The sequence below is a fragment of the Trachypithecus francoisi genome, unplaced genomic scaffold (assembly GCF_009764315.1).
Source record: "Trachypithecus francoisi isolate TF-2019V2 unplaced genomic scaffold, Tfra_2.0 Lachesis_group17, whole genome shotgun sequence".
NCBI classification, from domain to species: Eukaryota; Metazoa; Chordata; class Mammalia; order Primates; family Cercopithecidae; genus Trachypithecus; species Trachypithecus francoisi.
The window spans coordinates 45,495-65,156 of NW_022681462.1; the positions used below are offsets into that span (position 1 = coordinate 45,495).

Here is a 19,662-nt window from a genome sequence, read left to right on the forward strand (position 1 = left end):
CTTAAAGCAAAACAACAGAGAACCAACTTTAACTTTTTCCACATTACCCAGTAATTCTAAGACTCAGGGCTTTGTCATGTTACAGCAAATGCCGTTCATTAGGGGGAAATTGGGGAAGTCAGAACAGTGGGTGCTATTCAAATTCTCAATGAATAATTAACTCAAATGGGTTCAGAGTGCTAGAAAATGAAATTAATTTGTTTTTAGTTTAACCCCAAATCCCCAATCCCTTGCCAAATGATCCTCTATGTATCCTACATAAAGGACAGGGTCTTTCTGGCAGAAAACCATTAAAAGTTTTTATTTGCAGTAAGAGAAGCATGCCTTCTTATTATCAAACAGGTGTATGGCCCCCTTGCGGGGGGGGTCAGCCATCACCTGCATCCCCGTGTGTCACGGTGTTGCTGCACACCATTAACGCATCAAAACGGAAAAGGAAATGTAAGCAGTGTTTGCTGTCCAAAGTTCACGTCGACAAGTCCTTATTATGAAGGCACGTCTGAGCCTTTCGTCCTGCGTCTGGGAGCTGCCAGCAACCCAGTTCCAGGAGAGAAAATAGCTCGACACCTCCTGCAGCCCATGGAGTCCTCTTGTTGGGACAAGGTCCCCCCAGGAGAGAGGAGCCCCCAGTAGGGTCCACACTGGAGGTCCTGGGGGTGGGTGGTGCTGGGGAGGCCATGCGGGGAGGGCTCTTCCCTGTTCCCTTCCCCTCAGGAGACAGCTGGCCCAAGGTGACACAGCACCGGATGGGATTTCAGGCTCAGGGACCACGGAGCAAGGGGCTGTGGACCACACCAACCCAAAGACACTGCATGCCCCAGACCGGGGCTGTGGACCACACCAGCCCATGACCACTGCATGCCCCAGACCAACACGAGAAGAGTGCAGACCAACAACATCTTCGTCTACGGTAGGTGCCACGGCTATGGTTCCTAAGAGAGTCCACAGCCACTTCTACCAGGTGCCCTCCACTCTTCCCCTCCCCAGCTGGTCACCCTGCGACAGCCGTGTCTCTAAGAACGGGGTGTGGAGCCAGGGGGAAAACACAAAATAAACCACCTGCTCCTAGAAACAGCCTCGCTGTCCTCAGGAAGCCGGTCCCGGGGCCAGCCTCGCTGTCCTCAAGGAGTCGATCCCGGGGCCAGCCTCGCTGGACTCAGGGAATCGGTTCCAGGACCCCATGGACACCAAATCCAGGCACATTCAAGCCCCACAGGTGGACCTGCCGAACCTGCGTGTACAAAGAGTCGGCCCTCCGACACGCCTTTCACATGGCAGGAACACTGTATTTTCTGCGTGTGCAAAGAATCAGCCCTCCGACATGCGTTTCACGTGGCAGAACACTGTATTTTCTCCCTGAGTTTGACTGAAAAAATCCACCTATAAGTTGACCCGCAAAGCTCAAGCTTGTGTTGGACACGAGTCAACTGTATGCAATTGACACTGATTCCTACCAACAATATCCAAATCTTACCATGACCAGCACGATAAACAGAATGAGCAAAATGTAAAAACTAAAGCAGAGTTTTTTCCTGCTAGTTGGCGCACTGCGTATCCCCTGTGGGAAAGACCACACTGGCTGCTGACCAGACTCCACCGGCCTCTTCCTCCGTCCTGAGGGCATCTTCCTCCATTCTGACAGCAGCCTGGGCTCACCTCAGTCCCAGGGCGGGGGAAGGGGACGCACTGTGCACCCTCCCAGCTCTCCTCCGCCCCTTCCCTCAGGCTGGCCCAAGAGCAGCCTGGACAGTCAGGTGCTGGGGACACCGAGGTGCCCCTCCTCGGCCCACAGCCTCAGGCCACCTGTCTCATCTGTGACTGAGAAACAGAGCTGCAGCTGGAGGCGGGAGGCGGGACACCCTGGGATCTACCCATGGCCAGGCCGAGCTGCTCTGATCACTCAAGCTTCATTTTCATCACTTGCTCTACCAAATAAATTAGAATGAAATACGCCACGTCCTCCTTTCCACACACTCCCAAGCCTCCCATCCCACTTCCCAGCGCTGACCCCATAAGAACACTTTGTGCGTCTTTCCAGGTATTTTCTATCCTCCTCAAGCACACAACCACATTCAGAGTGAATTTTTATTTATTTTTTTAACAGAAATGGCACCAGGGCAGATGATGATTTTTTTGTACCATTTCTTTACTTTCTTGGGCATTTTCCGCACCAGGACAGATGGGCTCTGCTCTCCTTCCTCCCCGCCCAAAGCTGCCTCACAGCAGCCACACACAGAGCTGAAAACCCTCGCAAGACTGTGGGTGTCCCGGGGTGCCCCATGTCCCCAAAGACCAAGGGGTCACAGATCCACATTGTCCAACAACACTTCAGACATGGCCTCGAGCCTGGGAACCCTGCTGGCCAGCCCAGGCCAGCAACAGAATAGAGGTGTGAGAGGTAACATCTGCACTTCTTTAAAAAAAAAAAAAAAAGGCAGATATTCAGTGCCCATTTAAAATGGTCATGGTGGCCAGGCACAGTGGCTCATGTGTGTAATGCCAGCACTTTGGGAGGCCAAGATTGGCAGATCACTTGAGGTCAGGAGTTCAAGACCAGCCTGGCAACACGGTGAGACCCCTGTCTCTACTAAAAATACAAAAATTAGCTGGGCATGGTGGCAGGCACCTGTAATCTCAGCTACTCAGGAGGCTAAGACACAAGATTCTCTTGAACCCTGGAAGCAGAGGTTACAGTGAGCTGAGATTATGCCACTGCAATCCAGCCTGGGTGACAGAGCAAGACTCTGTCTCAAAAATAAAAATAAATAATAACAAAAGAAAAAAATAGATATGCATTCCTAGTCCCTTGGAGCTGCAGCAACAAAGCTGGTGATATATTTTGGGTGTTTCTAATCAATGTTTTCCATGAGCTACACTACAAGTCTCAACCTTGACCCTGCTACAGTAATCATCTATTACAAATTAAAACAAGAGCCATAACTCTGTCTCCTACTAAAATATTCTAATTGAGACATGTTAACAGAATACATTTCTTTGGGTGGGAAAGTATCCACCAGGGTGGGGAACAGATGGCCCACCGATTGTGCTGTGGCCCTAACCACCAAGGACTCATGAATCATCCACAGCAAGGCTGGTGACTCAAAAAGAACACTAAATTGCTCTTTGACATTAATTCTTAAACCTTGAGAAACCAAAGTTCTCTTGGTAACAGACTTGAAAAGGGATAAAGTCAAAAGAAGCTCAGCAGAGATGCACCAACTCTTACCTGGGAGAGACACCCCTTGCTAATCACGTCTGGATTGACGGATGTGCTAAAAGCATCTCTTCCAACAGGGACACAGACTGCAAACAGGAATGCCGTGAACACCTTCCCCAGATAACCCAGTCCTGACCCATCCACCCCTCAGGAGGTCCCCAGGCAAGTCCAATAAGGAAATGACCCCACAGCAGATTCAGGTGCAGGCAGTGAGGGCAGTGGCGTCAGGGAATTCCACCGTAAACCTTGGCAGCACGCAGGGAGGTGTACCCAGCTGGACAGGTGAAGTCAAAAGTGCAGGATGATCTGGCCATTCCAAATATGCAGGGCATTCCAATTTTGTTAAAATGAAACCCAGCCTTTGAAAAGGCCCGGACTTCCCACAATGTGTGGTATTTATAGTGTGGAGGGCACTGTAGAGAAGTTATCAGAGGGGTCCTGACGGCAAGATCCATGGAGGATCTGCCATGTGCCAGGCAGGAGACAACTATTTCCATAAAACACCTCATTTCACCCTACACGGAGTCCACAGACTGCTCCACATTTCACCCTACAGAGTCCACAGACTGCCCCACATTTCACCCTACAGAGTCCACAGACTGCCCCACATATCACCCTACAGAGTCCACAGACTGCTCCACATTTCACCCTACAGAGTCCACAGACTGCTCCACATTTCACCCTACAGAGTCCCAGACTGCCACATTCACCCTACAGAGTCCACAGACTGCCCCACATTCACCCTACAGAGTCCACAGACTGCTCCACATTTCACCCTACAGAGTCCACAGACTGCTCCACATTTCACCCTACAGAGTCCACAGACTGCTCCACAGTCTCCCAGGTAAGAGTTGGTGCATCTCTGCTGAGCTACTTCTGACTTCATCCTTTCTCCACTGCTTCATGTTTCACCCTACACAGAGACCACAGACTGCTCCACATTTCACCCTACAGAGTCCACCGACTGCTCCACATTTCACCCTACAGAGTCCACCGACTGCTCCACATTTCACCCTACAGAGTCCACAGACTGCCCCACATTTCACCCTACAGAGTCCACAGACTGCTTCACATTTCACCCTACAGTGTCCACAGACTGCCCCACATTTCACCCTACACAGAGTCCACAGACTGTCCCACATTTCACCCTACACAGAGTACAGAGGCTGCTTCACAGAATACTACCAAAGGGGACCATCAAATGATCCCCAAGAAGTAATGAGCGCCTTAAAAGTAAGAAAGCCAACCTCCTCCCCCTCTCTTAACTCCCTCTCCTCATTTCTGCAGAACCAAAGAAATATGAAGGGGCAGTGACGCCCTACTGAAGAACGCTCTCCTGCTGGTTCCACTCTGTACATAGGTAGCACAACACTGCTCCGTGCTGCGTGAGGCTACTATTCTATACTACACTAGTACGATCTGTGTGTTCTATTCTATACTATTCCATTCTCTACGATAGAATACGACAGCTTCATTCTATACTATAAAATACTGTACTATCTGTTCTATTCTATTCTATTTTCTTCTATACGGAAAGGAGTTAGCCAGCTTGCTTTAGGCAGACAGTAAAGGAAGGGTCCCAGAGAGCCTCCAGCCCATGTTTTGTGCAGATAGGGGGACTTGCACGGGGGGCTCGCCTAAACATGCTCATAGCAGACTCAGGGTCCCCATGCACACGGGGGAATGGGGTGGAACCACCAGAAATGTGCTCCTTAGACAGGGAGCCCAGCCCCATCAGCTTCTATATAAAAGCCCTTGTAGTCAACTGGGAAGGGGGCGACAAGCAACCTGCTCTCAGGGCCCCTCTTTTCGCTGAGAGCTTAACTTTTAGCTTAATAAGTTCCACTGCACTCACTCTTCGATGTCCCCCTGCCTGTTTCTTCCTGGTCAGGAGACAAGAACCTGGACCCAGCTAAGCTAAAGAGCAAAACTCCTGCATCAGTGCTACAGAACACTATCCTCTGTGTTCTGTGCCATGCGACCCTACTATTCCACACCACACTACGTAATATTAATACTATGCTGTGTGTTCTAATCTAGACTGTATTATGCTATGCAATACTACGTCATTAGTTCAACTGTATACTCTACAATACTATCCCACTTGTTCTATTCTAGACCATGTAATACTATTTGCCCTATTGTATACTATACTACATAATGTTACACTGTTTCTTCTATTCTATGCTACCCTATATGACATTATACTATTTGTTCTATTCTGCGCTACGCTATAGAATTCTATTCTGTGTGTTCCATTCTATACAATACCTTGCATCATTTTACCATGTTCCACGATACAAGAGTAGAGTCAGTTATACTTTCATAATCTCTTTTCCAAGCTCTTACCCAGTAAGAAATGTGATGCTTTACTATGCCTCACATAAATGCACATTTCATGATAATCAATGCCATTTCCTATGGTTATAGAATTCTGTCTCTATGATTCTATTGATACGGCTTCTTTGGGCTTTTCTGTAAGTCCTCTGCAGTGTCTGATTTCCTAGTGAAAAGATGACTAAGGTCCCGATAAGATCCTACAAAACCAGCATTCACACAGGCTCACCTGTGTGCACACTTCTGGACTCCGTGTTGAAGGAGTGACAGGAAGACAGACGGCTGTCGGTGGATGGAAGGCAACAAGCACAGAGTAGATTCCAGAACTGAGACATGTACCAAGGCTCTGGCACAGCTGAGGGTCGATCCCAATTCTAGCCTCTCACAGAAAGGCAGAGGAGACTTAGCACAAAGAGCATGGAACTTTGCTTTCATAAAGCAAATGCTTACGATCCACTGTGAGGAGCTCAAGGAGAAACGGCAGTAGGCTCTACTAATAACTACTGCTTTAAAAAATGGAAGGGGGCTGACTCTCTTTTCGGACTCAGCCCGCCTGCACCCAGGTGAAGTAAACAGCCATGTGGCTCACACAAAGCCGGTTTGGTGGTCTCTTCACACAGATGCGCATGTCATTTTGGTGCCGTGACTCGGATCAGGGGACCTCCCTTGGCAGATCAATCACCTGTCCTCCTGTTCTTTGCTCTGTGAGAAAGATCTACTCACGACCTCTGGTCCTCAGACCAACCAGCCCAAGGAACATCTCACCAATTTTAAATTGGGTAAGCAGCCTCTTTTTACCATCTTCTCCAACCTCTCTCACTATCGCTCGACCTCTTTCTCCTTTCAATCTTTGCACCACCCTTCAATCTCTCCCTTCTCTTAATTTCAATTCCTTTCATTTTCTGGTAGAGACAAAGGAGACACGTTTTATCCACGAACCCAAAACGCCGGCGCCGGGGAAGGCATAGACTGGGGAAGGCAGCCTTCCCTTGGTGTTTAATCATTGCAGGGACGCCTCTCTGATTTCTCACCCACGTTTCAGAGGTGTCTGACCACGCTGCAGGGACGCCTCCCTTGGTCCTTCACCCTTAGTGGCAAGCCCCGCTTTTCTGGGAGAGGGGCAAGCACCTCGACCCCTTTCTCTCCCTGTCTCTACCCCTTCTCTGCTTTTCTGGGGGAGGGACAAGCACCCCAAACCCTTCTCTCCCTGTTTCTACCCCTTCTCTGCTTTTCTGGGGGAGGGGCAAGGACCCCGACCTCTTAATTTTGCGCCCCAGTCCATTACTTCCACTCCCCGACCTCTTTCCTGCTTTTCTGGAGGGCAAGAACCCCCGAACTCCTTCTGTGTCTCTACTCTCTCTTTTCTCTGGGCTTGCCTCCTTCACTATGGGCAACCTTCCACCCTCCGTTCCTCCTTCTTCTCCCTTAGCCTGTGTTCTCAAGAACTTAAAACCTCTTCAACTCACACCTGACCTAAAACCTAAATGCCTTATTTTCTTCTAAGATGACGCTTAACCCCAATACAAATTCAACAGTAGTTCCAAAGAGCCAGAAAATGGCACTTTTGAGTTTTCCATCCTACAAGATCTAAATAATTCTTGTCCTAAAATGGGCAACTGGTCTGAGGTGCCTGACGTCCAGGCATTCTTTTACACATCGGTCCCTCCCTAGTCTCTGTTCCCAATGCAACTCCTCCCAAATCTTCCTTCTTTCCCTCCTGCCTGTCCCCTCAGTCCCAACCCCAAGCTTCGCTGAGTCTTTCCAGTATTCCTTTTCTATAGACCCATCTGACCTCTGTCTTCCTTGCCAGGCCAAGTTAGGTCTCAATTTTTCCTCAGCCTCCACTATAATCCTTTTATCACCTGCCTTCCTCACACCCAGTCTGGCTTACAGTTTCATTCCTCGACTAACCCTCCCCCACCTACCCAGCAATTTCCTCTTAAAAAAGTGGCTAGGGCTGAAGGCGTGGTCAAGGTTAATGCTCCTTTTTCTTTATCCGACCTCTCCCAAATCAGTTAGTGTTTAGGCTCTTTTTAATCAAATATAAAAACTTAGCCCAGTTCATGGCCTGTTTAGCAGCCACCCTGAGACACTTTTCAGCCCTAGACCCTGAAAGGTCAGAAGGCTGTCTTATTCTTAATATATATTTTATTTTATTACACAATCTGCTCCCGACATTCAATAAAGCTCCAAAAATTAAATTCCGGCCCTCAAACCCCACAACAGGACTTAACGAACCTCGCCTTCAAGGTGTACAATAATAGAGTAGAGGCAGCCAAGCACCAACTTATTTCTAAGTTGCAATTCCTTGTCCCCACTGTGAGACAAACCCCAGCCACATCTCCAGCACACAAGAACTTCCAAATGCCTGAACCACAGCTGCCAGGGGTTCCTCCAGAACCTCCTCACCCAGGAGCTTGCTACAAGTGCCGGAAATCTGGCCACTGGGCCAAGGAATGCCCGCAGCCCGGGATTCTTCCTAAGCCGTGTCCCATCTGTGTGGGACCCCACTGGAAGTCGGACTGTCCAACTCGCCCAGCAGCCACTCCCAGAGCCCCTGCAGCTCTGGCCCAAGGCTCTCTGACTGACTCCTTCCCACACATTCTCGGCTTAGCGGCTGAAGATTGACGCTGTCCCATCGCCTTGGAAGCTTCCTGGACCATCACAGACGCTTTGGATAACTCTTAAAGTGGAGGGTATACGCCCAGATGGCCTGAAGTAACTGAAGAATCACAAGAAGTGCAAATGCCCTGCCCCGCCTTAACTGATGACATTCCACCACAAAAGAAGTGTAAATGACCGGTCCTTGCCTTAAGCGATGACATTATCTGGTGAAATTCCTTTTCCTGGCTCATCCTGGCTCAAAAAGCTCCCCCACAGAGCATCTTGTGACCCCCACTCATGCCCGCCAGAGAACAACTCCCCTTCGACTGTAATTTTCCTTTACCTACCCAAATCCTATAAAACGGCCCCACCCTTGTCTCCCTTCGCTGACTCTTTTCGGACTCAGCCCGCCTGCACCCAGGTGAAATAAACAGCCACGTTGCTCAAAATAAAATAAATAAATAAATAAAACAGCCGGGCGCGGGGGCTCAAGCCTGTAATCCCAGCACTTTGGGAGGCCGAGACGGGGGGATCACGAGGTCAGGAGATCGAGACCATCCTGGCTAACACGGTGAAACCCCGTCTCTACTAAAAAAACACAAAAAACTAGCCGGGCGAGGTGGCGGGCGCCTGTAGTCCCAGCTACTCGGGAGGCTGAGGCAGGAGAATGGCGTAAACCCAGGAGGCGGAGCTTGCAGTGAGCTGAGATCCGGCCACTGCACTCCAGCCTGGGTGACAGAGCGAGACTCCGTGTCAAAAATAATAATAATAATAAAATTAAATAAATAAATAAATAAAATAAATAAATGAAAAATGGAAGGGAGAGCGTACATTTTCACATGGGCCATGTGGAAAGTTGGCTGGACCTGCGGCTGGACCTGCCCCTGGACCTGCCGCTGGACCTGTCCCTGGACCTGCCCCTGGACCTGCCACTCGGTCTGCTACTGGACTGCTAACAAATGCTGCAGATCTTTACGGAGAGAAAAGTACAATGCGTCTCAGAGCAGCTGTCCCAGCTCTGGATGAAGCCGGCAGGAAAAGGAAGCAGCAGAGACGCTGGTATCATTCAGTGGGCAGAGTCAATGACCCTCCTCTAAGTCCAGCAAAGCTCAACCTGCATGTCTGCAACTAGAAATACCAATCGTAAGCCAGACTTCCTGACAAATACCATTGACCCGCTGTAATTCTGTGTGGTGTGTTATGTCCCATGTACAGGAAATCATTCACAAAGCCTTTAACCAGGAAGTACTAACATGACTTTTAATGCAATATAACAACTTTGCACCCATTTAACATATATTTAACCCCAGTGGTATATTTAAATATATATTTTATAGAACATCAGGCATGTTTACCTAATGGCTCGAACTTTCACAGTGTCTCTCTCCCTGAGAGGACAACGGAGGATCCCATGCACTGTCTCCAGGAACATGCCCCTCCCAGAGAGGATTCACAAATCCAATGTGCACATGCATGCATGCACAGACACATATCACACACACACATACACATGGACACGCACACCTACATGCAATACATACATTCACACATGCACACACATTCACATAATCACATAACACATGCAGACACATACAACACTCAAACACACACGCACAAACATACACACAACACTCACAAACGCACAAGCATATGCACAACACTCAAACACACACGCACAAGCATAGGCACAACACTCAAACACACATGCCTATACATACACATTCTGACACACATACATATGTAAATGCGTAGACATAACATGCACAAATATACATGTATAACTATACGCACACGAGCATCCATGCATGCCTACTTGCACATATGTGCAGTCGTGCCTAAACATGTAACACATGCACACACATACATGCAACACAAATACATATGCACACATATATATACATATACACATGCATGCACATGTACATTACACACAAAGTCACATATACATGCACAACCCATATACATGCAATACACAGAAATTTCATACACATATACATTTCATACACATATACATTTCATACACAGAAATATACATTTCATACACAGAAATGCAAACACACATACATATATACACCCCTCAAAGACCCCATTATTCAATTCTAAACAAAGTGATTTATCCCCCAAATGTACCTTCTCATAATTAATAAGGTCTGCTGCACATTTCTTCTTTCAAATACTGAGGTCTCACACACAGCACACACACATTTATACTCCAATACGTGTGAACATATAAATAGAAATAGGCACACGTGCACGAAGACCCTCTTCTGTAAAGGTATTCTCAAACTTGAACTGAACGAATTCTGCTAATTCTAGTCAGAGTCAGCAAAGATATATGTTTGACCTCGGAATGAATATACTCGTTCTTTTCGTTACCCCTGGCAACAGCAACAATGTAAAACAGAGGTGTGTGATACGATGCCACTTATTCAATCCCACTTCCTGGGATCTGACTCGCTTGTAATAGCGTTCCTGTCTGAGTGATTTCCTTCTGACTCAAATCATGAGATGATTTCTTCCCTTCCTGCTTTCTCTTTCCCAGGCCTTTGCACTACCCTTCTATCATCTCGGAAACTACATCATAGTTGTCAAAATGGAAGGCAAAGAAACAGCCTTAGGAGAGAATCCCACAGTGGAATGGACCCGAGAGAGGAAAAAATATTCTTTTGGAAAATGTACAAAAGGAAAAGTCAAGAGGCCTGGGTTCCCTCTCAAGACAGAAACAGACGTCGGCAAAGCAGGTCGCTCCGCACAGTTCAGCTCTGTGTATGAAACACATTCTAGTCCTTGTCCTTGTTTCAAGTTCTCTGTATGAAACAGACTCTAGCCCTTGTCCCTGTTTCATGATGTTGCAGTGAAGGAAACAAAACAGACAAAGGGCACAGGCTGAAGACAAGGGTTTTCAAAGGATGACTTTTAAAATGTGCACCTGCTTTTCAAGGGCACAATGAGGACACTTTCAAGTATATTAAAGCTGATTTATAAGAGACGGGTATAAAGACTCTACAAGGTCATTAGACTTTAGGCTTACAAAGAAAACAAATCACATTCTCTTAGCATCACGAGTCAAGTGTTCCACAAATACTAAGAATAGCCACCGCAACGAGATCCACTATGAGGGGTCAAAACAGAACTCATGAAGCGTGGCCGAGAGCTCCTATAATCTGATTTCTAGGAATCTAATCTTAAACATCCTCAGAGCTAGCACATCACAAAAATACAGAGCTCCAAATGCCGTAACACAAGTGCTAACAACACCTAGTTAAAAATGTACGAGGCATTTCAGGCAAAAATCTCAGAATCAGAAGAACACAAGTTTTATAAGTTCTTCAAAAGCTGGTGCTGGTTGAGGCTCTTCTGCAGACTTCAACAAAAGACACGCTAGAACTAGCCATTGACGGTAACCCTGAGGCAACACGCAGTGTTGGGAAAAGCACAAGGCCTGCTCCGGGCTTGAGACCCCTGACAACTTTCTCTGGACCACATCGAGTGGATGACTTTGAGAACTCAAAATAACCAACAACCAGTCCATGAACAGAGAAAGAAGACTGCAGCCTCCCTGGGGACCTGGCTCCATGCCTGCCCCCTTTCTTCCGGATACCTTTGCCCTTCCTGGCTCCGTCCTCCTCCTGGAGACGCTCTGGGTTCAGGCCCCTCTCCAGCTGTGTCGGTCCACGGCTGGCTGCCCCTGTGAAGCACCAGGCCTTGAAGGACCATCTCCACCTGCTCCCTGCACTTCCCACCCACTTCCGCGGAGACCCCCAAGCTCTGGCTGCTCTCAGGGATCAGGGCACCCAGGCTCCCCTCGCAGGCTCCAACTGGAGTCCTGCCCGCTGGTTTTCAGCAACACTTGGGACTTTCTCCTGGAAACTCTGGGCTCTGGGCTTTAGTGAACTGCGCCATCCAGCTCTTCTCTGGGCTCTAAGCAGGACCTTTTCTGGGTCTTCCAACCCTTCCTCCATTTCCAAATGTGGGCTTTCCTTTGGCCTCCTCCCTCCAGACATGTCCGCCTCACACTCTGGCTACTTGACCTGCACTTCTACCTAAGAGGCTCCCAAATGCACCCTGCTCCAGATTTTCCCCAAGCCTCCTCCTGTATTTCCAAACTCGCAGCTTGCAGTGGTGTCTCTACGTATCTCCGAGTCAGATCCACACTTGTTTCTCCTCCTGATTTCCGGCAAAGCGCAACGCCGACCACGGGGTGCAGACTCGCAGCTTCATCCGCCTTCCTGCACTCCCTCTTCTCCTCCTGACCCAGGCACCGAATCCCTCAGCTCACTGGCTGCCTTCTCTCCTCCTCTCGCCAGGGCGAGTGCCCTGTATGAGACTGCTCTGTCCCTGCCACACCCCCCACCCCCACCCCCACCCCCCACCCCACCCCCCGCTCCACGGCATGCCGCACATCAGAGGCGCGATTCTCTCCAAAACCCTCAGTGGCTCCCTAGTATCCGACAGGTAAGGACTTCCACATTCTGGCCCCAATCTAACTTTCTGGCCTCAGATATGCACATGTATATTTTATCTATGCAAAGAGAGTACAGGCCTCACACCTGCTCTCATTCCTGGGCTCCTAGCTCTTCCTGAAAGCGCTGTATGAGGTACCTATGCACTTTCCAAACACTAACTGAATATGCACTTGGAGAACACTTACTTGAGAATTCGTGGCATTGCTGGATAACGTGGACAAAGTGAGAACTACACAGATGTGTGGATACTGCCTTGCCTAGACCTCACTTACCCAGACACTCCCAGATGCTCAAGGTGACCAGCCCCATTGGCGCACAGACAGGCGCAGGCTGCACCCCCACAGCTGGGCCCCGCGAGCTGAACTATAATCATGAAGCAGCTGTTTGCTCCTAAATCTGTTTATGCCGGTGTACTTGTTACACATTACTGAAACCAATAAAGTATGACTCCAAAGAGACAATCATTGTATGAAAACTAAGTTGGATGCCTTTCAAAGACTTAATAGAGGGGAAATTTTTTTTCATTTTAATCTTTTCTAAATTGCTATCAAATTAGGTATGGGCAAAAAATAAACACAATGTTTGCAGAAATAATTTTTAAAGGTTTCAGATCTAACATATCTTGTTTCTCTTGTGTTGCCTGCCCATTCTCTTCTAGAAGAATCAAAACTGTGGCAGGCCTGCGATGGCTGTGGTTGAGGAAAGAGGCCACACCCACAGCCAGTAGAACCACGCTCAGCAGCAGCCTAGCCCCGCGTGGAAGAGGCGTGAACACTCTCGGGAGAGGTGGATGTGCACTAAGCGTTCCCAGCTCTGATCTCTTTCATTCACTAAATATGGTGATTGGTTTTATCTGAACGTCAGACAAAAGGGTATCCACACCCAGGAAAGACTCTAAACACTCTGGACCCTGCTGGGGCAGATGGTGACCATGACCCAGTGATACCACTCTCCAGTGGGCAGCCAGCCCAGTCTCCTAATCATAAAGGACATTCATAGCAACACTAGGAAAAAGAAATGCCACTGTTCTGACCTGGAAAAGTGAAATTTAAAACATTAAATATACAGGTTCTAACTAAGAGGCAGATGGACAGGGCACGGTGGCTCATGCCTGTAATCCCAATCCCTTGTAAGGCCGAGGTGGGTGGGCCATTTGAGGTCAGGAGTTCGAGACCAACCTGGCCAACATGGTGAAACCCCATCTCTACTAAAAATGCAAAAATTACCCGGATGTGTTGGCGGGCACCTGTCATCCCAGCTACTTAGGAGGCTGAGGCAGGAGAATTGTTTGAACCCGGGATGGGGAGGTTGCAGTGAGCCGAGATCATGCCACTGCACTCCAGCCTGGGCAACACCTTCTCAAAAAAAGTAAAATAAAATAAAATAAAATAAAAGGCAGACAAACAAAAGGAGATTTCCTCTGATCTTAAAAACAGAAGTATTTGTTTCACAGCCTGGATAATTGAAGATCTGCATAGAAATCACCTTGGGCCCCGCCCTCCCTCACAACAGACTGGGATAGAGGGAAGGACGGCAGGAGGTGGGCCCCTTGTCCACGAGAGGCTCCTCCCGCCCCATCCCCTTCCTCAGGAGGGCGGCCTGCCCAGCGCAGGCTCCGTTCTCCCCAGGTAAGACCCCGGCGTCTCTACAGGAACACCCACCTCCCTTCCCTGCAATCCACTCCAGCTGCTCACGGCCAGTCAAGGGGGGCGCTCTTCAGAGAGGAACAAACGGCTTCGGGGAGAGCCTGAACTCCCACATCCCAGGTGTGGTTTGCCAGGGAGCACAGAAGAAGGATGCAGGTCCCGAGAAGGAGGAGGCGCAGGAGGATGACGAGAGAGACCAGAGAGACAAGAGAGGCCACCCAGCAGCGGGCTGAGCGCAGGATCTGGCTGAGGCCTCCTGGGGAGGGGCAGAGGCAAACGTGCTGGTGCTTCTAGGCTGCTCAGGAGGATACAAGCTCGGAAGGGGCTGCAAGGCAGGACTCGCTGAGGAGCAGTCATGTGGATGCCCCGCCTCTCACACGGCACACACTGACAACATGCAACTCACAAACAACACAACACGCATGTACAATGCGCTTATACAACACTCATAACACACAATGCACACAAACACACACTACCTATACAACACATACCCAACACATGCAACTCACAACACAATATGCATTTATAACACACTCACGCAACACATCACCAATACATGCAACTCACAACACATGTACGTACAACACACTCATACACACATACAGCGCACGTAACTCACCTACAATACAACACGCACCTACAATGCACTCGTACAGCGCTCATACATACACAACACACAACTCATATACAACATGCACATGCAACACACTCATACAACACACAACACTCATACAACACACAACACACGCAACTCACAACATAACAGGCACACAACACTCACACAACATACACACCATACATACAACTCACGACATAAACAACACACTCATACAGCTCACGTACAACACATGCAACTCACGTTCAACACAACATGCACGTACAACACACACAACACACGCAACTCAATGCAACATTCACATACAACACACTCATAACACAACACTCATAACATACACACAATACATGCAACTCACAACACAAATACATACACCTAAACACACTCATACAAACATGCAACTCACGCACAACACAACATGCACGTACAACACTCATGCAACTATAACACATACAACATACACACAACACATGCAACTCAACACAAATACATGTGAATGCACTCACAACACACAACACTCATACAACACACAACACATGCAACTCACAAACACACGTACGACACACTCATACAACACACAACACTCAAACATACAATCATGCAACTCAACACAATATACACATACAACACACTACAACCCATGCAACTCACATACAACACAACACACTCATACAACACATTCATACAACACACACTGTACAGATTCTAAGTATGAAATACAAAACAGTACACGCACGGTTTCTAAAGTGTGATGAAAGCTTTTTTCAAAAAGGTCGTCCAATATCCAAACTGGTACCATGTCCTTATTTTCAGCTGCTGTTCAGATTCAAGCATTTTTATCATCCGCTCTATGAATTATAATAATACAGCATACACCCATTTTTCATTTTGCACCCACTTTGGTGTGGGGTGCTCCAAAACAGGGGCCAGGAGCCTCAGAGTCGTCCCTCGGAACAAAACACAACCCACACTCAGAGGCCAGGAAGGGAACTCGGGGGGGCGACACACACTCTCTCATCTGCAGAGCTCTGCTTCAATTACTTCACATGGAACCGGGGCTGGAACGGGGTTGGTGAGGTACAGACATGCCAAACCGAGACGAAACTGGCAGGTGGAGAAAGATCGGCCAAAATCCAAGGACAAATGCTGAACATTTTCCACAAGTAGTTCACACAACATATGATACTCGGGCTACTGAAAGTTTATTGAGAGGGGTCTTGCTCCAAAGAAAAAGTTCTCTCCCAAGGTTATCGAAGATTCACAGCAGACACCTGCCCCCAACACACCATCTGCTGAGGGCCTATGCGTCAAAAAGAAGATAAGACAGAAATAACAGTGCAGGGGGAGGAGAGCGGGAGGGGACCGAGAACTCGGAACCAAGTGAAGTGATGGGCGGACACTGAATGCCTAACTCCAGGGTTGTCACCTCAGAAAACAAGTCTGTTTAAGTCCGTAGTAACAGTGTGAGTGCTTTCACTGAACCTGCACTCAACACTGGAGAACCTCCCTGTGTTATGAAAACGATCTGAGAAATAACATGAATTCACAATGGAGAGTGACGATTCAGCCACAGAAAATAAAACTGATAGAATCCACTGCAAGTCACTCTGTGTCTTTCTTTAAGGTTGGTTTATGGTGCAGAAAAGAGGCAGCTTGAGATCTAAAATACTTAAACTGGCAGACACCTTGTTTCCCTGAATTCTCACAACCGTGGCACCAGCTAGGGTAAGACAGAGTGGCTTTCAGAGCTTCCAGAGCAGAACAGATCAATCATAAATATGCAAAAGTCATCTGAAGACAGAATTAATATTCCACGTTTTTGCTTAAACTAGTCATGTGATTTCCAATAAGTGGGAAACATTCACACCAATTTTTATCAGAAAGTTCAATGTGAACACAGAGTACAGAACACTATCTTTGTTTTGGAATTTGATTTAATATGACAATTTCAATTGTCTTTAGGGATTCCTGATATTGAATGCTCATCTTTATTAATAATGAGCTACCCATTTTCTGACTGAGGAAACGGAAAGTTGTCACTGCCTAACAGCAATACTCAAAACAGCCTCTATGAAAGGAAAAGGTATATCTGTGTGCACACACATGCATACACATGCATACACATACCTAAACATGCACACATGCGTGTGCATATGTGCACACACACATACACGTGTATGCACGTGCACACGTGCATGCACATGTACACATGTGTGCATACATACATATACATACACACATATGCACATACATGCATACACACGCATATACGCACATACACAAACACATATACACACGTACGCATGCACACATACATGCATATACACCTGCACATGGACACGCGTACACACACATACACACATGCACACACATGCATGTGTACATGCATACGTAGGTATCATCTCAGGTATGTGGATTCAAAATTCTGATGCAAACAAGAATAATCACAAAACAAGGTAGGGTGTCAACAAGTGAGAATTGAGATGGAAGTTCTGGAATGTTCCAGAGATGATATGGGGAAGGTCCACACAGCACATAAACATCTTACCGTTTTAAACGTGACCATTCCTGCCAACATCGGCCTGGATTAAGATGATTTCATTGACATAGGAACAGAAAATATAATACTTGTTCTAATGAGATTCTCTAATCATTAGATTATTTTCACATTATAAGTAATCCCTAAATAACTTTCTCTCAAGGGTCTAAAAATAAAAATAAGATAACAAAAGAAAGTCGCAGTCCTGACTGGTTTATCATGCAAATCACAGCTGTGAAAATAAAGCATGTTTTTGAGACTATGCCCTCCTCAAATATCCTTTAAGGAATTTTGTACCAGTAATGGCTGGTAATTCATTGTTGTACCAGGTGGAAAAGTATATCATTTGGGGTACATGAAGTAAACATGTAAAGAGAAATGACCACACACACCTGAAACCAGGTCTCATTTCACAACTGTTTCCTACTTTCGATTTGCTTAATTTACTTCATGAGGTGCCTCGAGGAGAGAAAGCAGAGCTGGGATCTGCCCCGAGGCTGCTTCGGGAAGAGCTGGATGGGCACCAAGCCCCTCAGACCAAGGGCTGAGCTGCGTGGCTATGATCCCATCACTACGGCTCCCCAAGCGTGTGTCCCTGTGTGTCACGCAAACCCCTGCCACACAGATGACACACGCCACACGCCTGACACAGGCTCAGCACACAGGGAGCGATCAGTAAGTGGTGACTAGAGAGAAGCGACGGCCTTCAGCGTGGACGGAGAAAACAGGTCACAGACTCACAGAGGAAACGTCACAGATCCACAGACGGAGAAAACACCACAGACGCATGGACGAAGGAAACAGACCACAGACGCACGGAGGGAAGAAAAGCGCCACAGACGCACGGAGGGAGGAAAAGCGCCACAGACGAACACATGGAGAAAACGCCACAAATGCACGAACGACAGAAACAGCACTGACGCACGGACGGAAGAAATGCCACAGACGCCTGGATGGAGGAAACGCGACAGAGGCACGCTTGGAGAAAACAGGCCAGAGACCCACGAATGGAGGAAACGCGCCACTGAGGCACGCACGGAGAAAACAGGCCACAGACGCACGAAGGGAGGAAACGCCACAGACGCACGAACGGAGGAAACAAGGCAGAGACGAGCACACACCAGTGTGGAACATGGGACAGGAACGTCCCGGCCATGCGCCGTCCACTCCCACTAGGGACTTCCCACCCCAGAACACTCAGGATGGCTGTGGAGCTCCTTCCATCCACCCCAGAGGTGAAGCTGGGGAGCCAGAGATGAGCAGGTTCACGTCCATCAAATGCAGCTGCAATCCCTGTAGTAACTGGAGGTCACCATTAAACAGAAGGGCACCTCACTTGGAATAAAAGTACTCTGCATAAAAGAACTCAAGATTGGCCGGAGACTGCTTAGAAACCATCACAATCATTCTTGTTAGTGACAGTGAAGCTTCAAGAGTGGTCACTTTTCCTGTAGAAACGCCACAGAGGTGATTCCTGGAACTCATTTCGAATATTTCTTTCCCGGAAACCACACAACCAAGAGTTTAATAATGCCATCTCTTGACCAGAAAGATTAAGATTTCTAACGAAACTAAACCCTGGCCAGCTTCCTGGTTCTAGATGCTATACAGAAAACTAACTCAAAGGGGTTGCATTTCTTTTGTCATCCATGACACATAAAAAAAATTTTTAATATACAAAAAATGTAGGAATTGTACAGTGAGTACCCATGTATCTACCCCCTGGATCACAGATTAGACGTTAAATGTAAAGTTCTAAAGCTTCCCAGCTAAGGAAATGTGCAGCGTAAGCCTCTACCTGGTTAGAACCAAGGGGAATGGAATAAGCTTTCCCGGGCCTTGCTGCTCAGCTGGGAGGGGCTGCCACAGCTCAGCCACCCCACCCTAGAGCACCCAGGATGGCTGTGGAGTTCCTGCCACCCACTCCAGAGGTGAGGCTGGATCCCCAATCGTGGTGTTAAGAGTGAGCCAGCCGGGCGCAGTGGCTCAAGCCTGGAACCCCAGCACTTTGGGAGGCCGAGATGGGCGGATCACGAGGTCAAGAGATCGAGATCATCCTGGCTAACATGGTGAAACTCCACCTCGACTAAAAAAATACAAAAAACTAGTGGGGCGAGGTGGCAGGCGCCTGTAGTCCCAGCTACTTGGGAGGCTAAGGCAGGAGAATGGCATAAACCCAGAAGGCGGAGCTTACAGTGAGCTGAGATCTGGCCACCGCACTCCAGCCTGAGCAA

At 48.0% G+C, this 19,662-nt stretch overlaps 1 pseudogene; it reads left to right on the forward strand.

Moving 5' to 3' along the window:
• Nucleotides 1-579: 579 nt before the first annotated feature.
• LOC117063062 lies at nt 580-14,503 on the forward strand (annotated as a pseudogene).
• The last annotated feature ends 5,159 nt before the right edge of the window (nt 14,504-19,662 follow it).